Here is an 8,961-nt window from a genome sequence, read left to right on the forward strand (position 1 = left end):
CAGACCATTTCGATCGGATTGAAGTCTGGCGATCTGTGATTGGAAAGAAAGGACAATTAGTTTAAGAGATACAGTACACAGTAAAAACAGTGGGGAACATAAATGGGACACGGTCTACTGCACTTACTCCGCTGGCGTCTTCACCCAGTTGATGCCGCGCTCAAGGATATGCGCCGTCGACGCGGTGTGCTTGGGATCATTGTCCTGGTAAAAGCGATGACCATTGGGAAAGTCTTGTGTGATGTATCGCACTATCACGGGCACAATGTTGTCTTGGAAGAAATCTTTATTCATGATTCCTATAGCAAGAAAAGAAAAGTGCTCAATAGTACAGTACAGTGCATACGGTAAGGCAACACTAGTCAAGTACGGTGCATTAGGCGGCATTATATTTGAGAAATTGTACTTTCAAAGACGACACTGCATCCCGGTCCACGCCTAGAGATGGCACCCCACACATGCAGCTTCACAGGGTGTTTTGGCCGCGGCTTCAAAGTTATGCGGCCTTTTTTGTGGAACGCAAATCTTGCAAATCTCTCCAGCGACACAGTAGACTCATCAGTGAAGATGCAATCCTTGAAAGTCTCACCGCTGTCGATCCATGCCTGGGCCTGGAGCACTCTTTTGATTTTGTTTGCGTCCCGTATCATGGGGTACGCTCTGTAATGACAATGAATAAAAAATGTTAGCGTCACAGCGCAGTACAGTTTGCAAAACAACACTTTTACTTTACAGTACCTCCTGTACTGTCCAGTACTAACCTCACACGTCCATATTTCCATCCAATTCTGCGTCTCATCTTCTTTATGCTGCTCTCGGATACAGTCAGATTGTGGTTTTCCTGAAGAGTGTTTTTAACCCTTAATGCGTTCCTCTCATCATTCTCCTCACTTATTCTGTCCACCAGAAGAGTAGTCTCCCTACAATGCAAAGAAATTATATTGTGTTATTAATATGCAGCAATATAAAATGTATACTGTATACTGTACATGTAATGTTGTAATATACAGTAAATATAAATATACAAAAATGTATACTGCTGTACTATAAATATAAATAGACAAAATATACAGTATACAGTACTGTTGTAATATAAATATACTATATAAATATACTGTTGTTATATCATAATAAATACACATCATATACTGTATATTCAGTTGTAAGATGAATTGCAATATACCAAAAGTGTATACTGCTGCACAAAAAATATAAATTGACCACACATACACTATATACTATTGTAATATAATAAATCTTAATATATAAAATCGAATGGTTAGTGAGGTTAGTGCTATCTGCGGTGAATCTCATTGGTCCTGACTGTCATTGCCCAAGAGGTACGCCCCACTGTGACATCACCTCCTTCACTCTCACACACTTGCAGTCACACCACACGGCCAGAACCTCTGACGACTCCTTGGTAAGTTGACATGTCACACTCTCACCCCCCACACTCACACACCAACCCCCCACACTCTCACCCCCCACACTCACACACAACCCCCCACACTCACACCCCTCACACTCACTGGCCCCCCACACTCACACACAACCCTGTACACACAGTCACCCCCTCACACTCACACACACTCAGTGTCACTCACCCCCCACACTCACACACAACCCCCCACACTCACACACAACCCTGTACACACAGTCACCCCCTCACACTCACACACAACCCCCCACACTCACACCCCTCACACTCACTCGCCCCCCACACTCACACACCCCCTCTCACACACAACCCTGTACACACACTCACCCCCTCAGACTCAGTGTCACTGAACACTGTACACACACACACACACACACTGTCACCCCACACACACTCAGTGTCACTCACCCCCCACACTGACACACAAATCACCCCTACTGTCACCCCTGTGCACACACACACACACACACACATCTTACACACATCTTATACATTTACAATTCTCCCTCCGCAACGACAATCGCCCATTACCTTCATTCTCCCTCCGCAACGCTCTGCCCACCTCATATATGGGCGCCTCTCCCTCCGCAACGACAATCGTCTAAACCGCACATATTACAGCGGCCCATTACCTTCATTCTCCCTCCGCAACGAAGCGCTCATGACAATCGTCTAAACCGCACATATTACAGCGGCCCATTACCTTCATTCTCCCTCCGCAACGCTCATATTACAGCGCCCGTTACACCGCCCGCTCTCTGCCCACCTCATATATGCCCGCCGCCGCGCACAATCGCCCATTACCTTCATTCTCCCTCCGCAACGCTCTGCCCACCTCATATATGGGTGCCTCTCCCTCCGCAACGACAATCGTCTAAACCGCACATATTACAGCGGCCCATTACCTTCATTCTCCCTCCGCAACGAAGCGCTCATATTACAGCGCCCGTTACACCGCCCGCTCTCTGCCCACCTCATATATGCCCGCCGCCGCGCACATTACACCGCCCGCACGCGTCCATTAACTCGCGCCCACATTACACCGGCCGCCCGTAGCCCTACTACTTCAATGTCTGTGCAAATACCCCTATAAACCGCCACCCACACCGCACTCTTTCTACATTTTTACTAATGCCCCACAAACTCTGGTACTATTTAAATGTATTTCTCTTTCTACAATGCCGTGCACCTACGCAGTGTAAATTATATTTGTAAAATGGCCGACACACTTAACATTCTACATCATTCACACATCAACTACATTAATTTACCAAAATTTTGCTTTTACAACTACTAAATACAAACATTTGCCTCTACAAACACATGGACGCCGCTCACCGCCTACTCTCTATGAACTTCAATTTCTTCTCAAACTACTCACTTACAATTACAATTAATTTATATCTATTCACATTTATATCTCTTTGTACAATGGCGTGCACCTACGCAGTGTCAATTTAATTTTTAAAATGGCCGACACACTAATTTTTTTTTCCTATTATCCATTTATAACATATTTTATTTTATTTTATCTTTATTTCATAGCCAATATAATTCTTTTTATTTACATTACCCCCGCTTTGCTAATGTATTTTTTTTATCGATTCTTATAATTTACTCCTTTTTTTTTCCAAATGTATTTTTTTTATCGATTCTTATAATTTACTCCTTTTTTTTTCCATAGCCGCTATATAATTATTTATTCTTTTCTTTATTTTTTGGCATAGCCGCTATATCATACTTTCACTTTTTATCAACTTTGCTTCATTCACACATCGCCACACATTACATTAATACATTCAACATCATTCACACATCAACTACATACATTTAAATCTTCCAATGCCCTCCGCACGCCAATCTCTGGATGCGCTCCGCATACACTTTTTTTTTTTAAAACATTATTTTTTCTGCCAACATTTACAACTTTATTAACAAACATTTATACAAACATTTTACATCTAACAATCACCTCCGAACGCCAATCTCTGCATGCGCTCACACTTTCTACAATGGCGTGCACCTACGCACTGTCAATTACATTTATAAAATGCCCGACACACTAAATGTCTTTTACTATTATCCATTTATATAATATTTTCTTTTATTTCTTTCATACCCGCTATTATACTTTTTATTTACATTACCCCCGCTTTGCAAATTTTTTTTTTTTATCCATTCTTATAATTTCTTCCTTGCCGCTATATCATACTTTCATTTTTAATAAAGTTTTATTCATTCACACATCACCACACATATTACATTAATACATTCAACATTATTCACACATCAACTACATACATTTCAATCTTCCAATGCCCTCCGCACGCCAATCTCTGGATGCGCTCCGCACACACCACTTTCACCAACTCATTTCAAAAAAAAATATTTTTATTTTTTTCCTGACAACATTTTTAACTTTATTAACAAACATTTGTACAAACATTTCACATCTAACAATGCCCTCCGAACGCCAATCTCTGGATGCTCTACGCTCACATAACTTTCTGCACAATTTTCTTTGAAACTTTTATTTTAAAATGTTATTTTTGTTTGTGGCAAAATAAATTTCTTTATTAAATGCTCATTTTAAATTCTTTTTATACAAATACATCATATTTAATGTTCATTACTGCTATTTCACAACACCCACCCACCCTTACTCTTCACACACCCCCACCCACCCACCCTTACTCTTCACACACCCCCACCCACCCACCCTTACTCTTCACACACCCCCACCCACCCACCCTTACTCTTCACACACCCCCACCCACCCACCCTTACTCTTCACACACCCCCACCCACCCACCCTTACTCTTCACACACCCCCACCCACCCACCCTTACTCTTCACACACCCCCACCCACCCACCCTTACTCTTCACACACCCCCACCCACCCACCCTTACTCTTCACACACCCCCACCCACCCACCCTTACTCTTCACACACCCCCACCCACCCACCCTTACTCTTCACACACCACCACCCACCCACCCTTACTCTTCACACACCACCACCCACCCACCCTTACTCTTCACACACCCCCACCCACCCACCCTTACTCTTCACACACCCCCACCCACCCACCCTTACTCTTCACACACCCCCACCCACCCACCCTTACTATTCACACCCCCCCACCCACCCACCCTTACTCTTCACACCCCCCCACCCACCCACCCTTACTCTTCACACACCCCCACCCACCCACCCTTACTCTTCACACACCCCACCCACCCACCCTTACTCTTCACACCCCCCCACCCACCCACCCTTACTCTTCACACACCCCCACCCACCCACCCTTACTCTTCACACACCCCCACCCACCCACCCTTACTCTTCACACACCCCCACCCACCCACCCTTACTCTTCACACACCCCCACCCACCCACCCTTACTCTTCACACACCCCCACCCACCCACCCTTACTCTTCACACACCCCCACCCACCCACCCTCTTCACACACCCCCACCCACCCACCCTTACTCTTCACAAACCCCCACCCACCCACCCTTACTCTTCACACACCCCCACCCACCCACCCTTACTCTTCACACACCCCCACCCACCCACCCTTACTCTTCACACCCCCCCACCCACCCACCCTTACTCTTCACACACCCCCACCCACCCACCCTTACTCTTCACACACCCCCACCCACCCACCCTTACTCTTCCCACACCCCCACACACCCACCCTTACTCTTCCCACACCCCCACCCACCCACCCTTGCTCTTCACACACCCCCACCCACCCAGCCTTGCTCTTCACACCCCCCCCACCCACCCACCCTTACTATTCACACCCACCCTTACTATTCACACCCACCCACCCTTCCTCTTCCCACACCACCACACACCCACCCTTCCTCTTCCCACCCACCCACCCACCCACTCTTCATTTATGTTCCCACACCCCCACCCAACCACCCTTCCTCTTCACACACCCACCCTTCCTCTTCACACCCCCCCACCCACCCTTCCTCTTCACACACCCCCACCCACCCACCCTTCCTCTTCACACACCCCCACCCACCCTTCCTCTTCACACCCCCACCCACCCTTCCTCTTCCCACACCCCCACCCACACACCATTCCTCTTCCCACACCCCCACCCACCCTTCCTGTTCCCATACCCCCACCCTTCCTCTTCCCACACCCCCACCCACCCTTTCTCTTAGCACACCCCCACCCACACACCCTTCCTCTTTACACACACCCACCCACACACACTTCCTCTTCCCACACCACCACACAGCCATCCTTCACACACAACACACCCATCCAAACAACATTCCTCTTCCATCACACCCCTACCCTTCCTATTACACCACCCACCTTTACCACCACCACCCCCACATAACTATTTTCTTTTACACACTTTCACAGGTCACAACAAATACTATTTTTCTACGTAAACACAGCACAGGAAAAGTTTTACTCACAAAAGGTAACTTATTAATCTTCATGTATGCATTCTACAACAATTTTATTTACATCATACCTACACATATTACACACACCCATCCACCTTCCTCTTCAACCACAATTCCTATTACACCACCTTTAACACACACCCCCATACAAACACTTTTTTACACACTTTCACACGTCTACAAAATACATATTGTTTCAACATACACACACTACATTTTTCAACACCACCACACTCACATCGTTCACACACACACACACACACACACACACACACACACTTTCTCTTCACCAAACACAACCAACAAAACAACATTCATGTTCCCTCACACCCCTACCCTTCCTATTCCACAATTACTCTTCAAACAACAAAGCACCCACCCACCTTTACCACCACCACACCCACATAACTATTTTCTTTTACACACTTTCACAGGTCACAACTAAAGTATTTTTTGTACTTCAACACAGCACAGGAAAAATTACACTCACACAAGGTAAGTTATTACGTTTCATCTTTGCATTCTAAAACAATTTAATTTACATCATAACTACACATATTAAACTTTTTATTACATACATTACAGCATTATTAAATCATTACATACATATACACCATTATTACATCTCATTTTTACTTTTCATAATTTACAATTCACATTTATCAATTACACTAACATTCACATTTACATCTACAAACACACATTTATTAACTTTTTTCCTTCTTTTTACAGGCATCAACAGTACCGGCTTTCACAATTCTACAAACCCCCCAAATCCACCCCTCCAACTAAATACATCCTTCCTCTTCCCTCACACCACCCCCCATTACTCTTCACAACACAACACCACGCACCCTTCCTCTTCACCCCACCCCCACCCATCCACCCTTACTCTTCACACACCCCCATCCACCCACCCTTACTCTTCACACACCCACCTCCACACACCCCCACCCACCCTTCCTCTTCCCACACCCACACCCACCCATACTCTTCACACAATCCACAAACACCCACCCTTCATATTACCACACCCACACACCCTTCCTCTTCCCTCACCCGCCATTACTCTTCACAACACACAACACACTTCCTGTTTAACACAACAACCTTACTCCACACCCATCAAACCCTTCCTCATCCAGCACACACACCCAACATTCCTCTGTTACACACCAACATTACTCTTTATCCCCTGAACACCATTACTCTTTTTACCCCTTTCACTACACCCCTCAAAATATAACTATTTTATTTTACACCCTTTCACAGGCCACTAAACTATTAAGACTCCACAACTACAAATACATTCCACTCACACAAGGTAACTATGTTTACTTTTTCTATACATTACTAAAACACTTCCATCCATTTACAGGTTATAACTGTACTATATTACTTTTGCAGGACTCAACAACACCAGCCACACAAATCATCACCCACTTTGGAGCGTCTACACCTCAAGCATCTTCAACCTGGAACATCTTTACAGCCAGAAATCCATACACAAAATACAAGGTCAGTATGTTACATACATTTACATCTACTATGTTTATTACTTTTTAACATCTATTTATTTTATACAAATTACATCAACACACACCATTCCTCTTTACAACCACCACACTCACAACTTTACTCTTTTACTACGTCACACACACCCTTACTGTTTACCAACACCACACTTTAAACAACACCACATCCACCCTTACACTTTCTCACACAACACCTCTACAATTTCTCTTTAACACCCACAACACACACACCCTTACTCTTTCACACTACCACACATAACATTCCTCTTTAATACAACATCACACATGCCTTTATCAGTACAACACACATTTTTATACACACAACACAGTACTATTACAATACACTACACTATGTTTTTAAAACTATCATCACATACACATAATAACTATATCAACACTACTAAATTTACTATAACTATAATACACTCTTATTAACCTTAACATGTCCCTCTGCAAACAAGACTAACTACCATTTTTTACACACTTTCACAGGACTGTACACTGACGCCATTCAACCATCTGGACCTGTGACATCTGATGACATCTTTACAACACGTCGCATGTGTGAACTGTAATAAAAATACAATATTATAACTTTATACACACACACACACACACACACACTACTTACCTTTTAAATATGCCTCCAAAAAAAATTAATCAAACATCACACACAACTACACTGACAACAGCTCACAGTACATCACAAACATGCAATTACCAATATGACACACAACAACCATCAACATCAAGTGCAACAACATTACTACAACAACAAACTGATAGTACAACAACAAAATACAAACATCTACTAAAACTACAACAAATGAGAGAACGAGCAAAAGTAAGAAGAGATACACAAACACCAGAAGAACGAAGTGTACAAAATCTAAAACGCAAGAATTCACTACTCAAACAAACTGAAGAACAATATGTAATACGCCTTGAAAAACAGAGACAACAAAATATAAAAGCAAGAGCAAACAAAAAAAAAGTTAATATTCTAAACAAATCTACTACTTTACAACAACACCCTACAACATCAACTGCTGCTAACACAACAGAACAACATGAAATATGCCTTGACAATTCTACACAACAACAAACACACAGTGTAATACATATCAATTTAACACGCAGCGCTTTCAGCTACGAACCTCATATACAATACCAAAATCATCAACACGTCAATATAGGACACCTTTCCACTATTTGTCCATACTGTCAAGCTAAAACATTCCCTAACGAATCTGCAGGAATGTGCTGTAGAAATGGAAAGATTTTACTGCCACCAATACAACAAACACCTAATGAACTGCTTTCATACATGTCAGGAACTACAAGTGAATCAAAACATTTCCTACAAAATATACGCAAATACAACTCATGTTTTCAAATGACATCATTTGGTGCTACATCTGTCATCAAACAACATGGATTTCAATCTACTTTCAAAGTACAAGGTCAAGTTTACCACAGAGCAGGATCTCTACTTCCATTGCCAAATGAAAATCCAAAATTTTTACAAATTTACTTCATG

The 8,961-nt window shown here is 43.3% G+C and overlaps 1 long non-coding RNA gene across 1 annotated transcript; it reads left to right on the plus strand.

Annotated features, from left to right (window-relative positions):
• Nucleotides 1–6,899: 6,899 nt before the first annotated feature.
• Nucleotides 6,900–7,966, plus strand: LOC142464350 (uncharacterized). Its single transcript, XR_012787661.1, has 3 exons — nt 6,900–7,210; nt 7,294–7,404; nt 7,914–7,966. It is a non-coding gene; the product is annotated as an uncharacterized LOC142464350 (long non-coding RNA).
• Nucleotides 7,967–8,961: the final 995 nt, after the last annotated feature.

This window comes from Ascaphus truei, chromosome 12, assembly GCF_040206685.1.
Source record: "Ascaphus truei isolate aAscTru1 chromosome 12, aAscTru1.hap1, whole genome shotgun sequence".
In the NCBI taxonomy this organism is placed as follows: domain Eukaryota; kingdom Metazoa; phylum Chordata; class Amphibia; order Anura; family Ascaphidae; genus Ascaphus; species Ascaphus truei.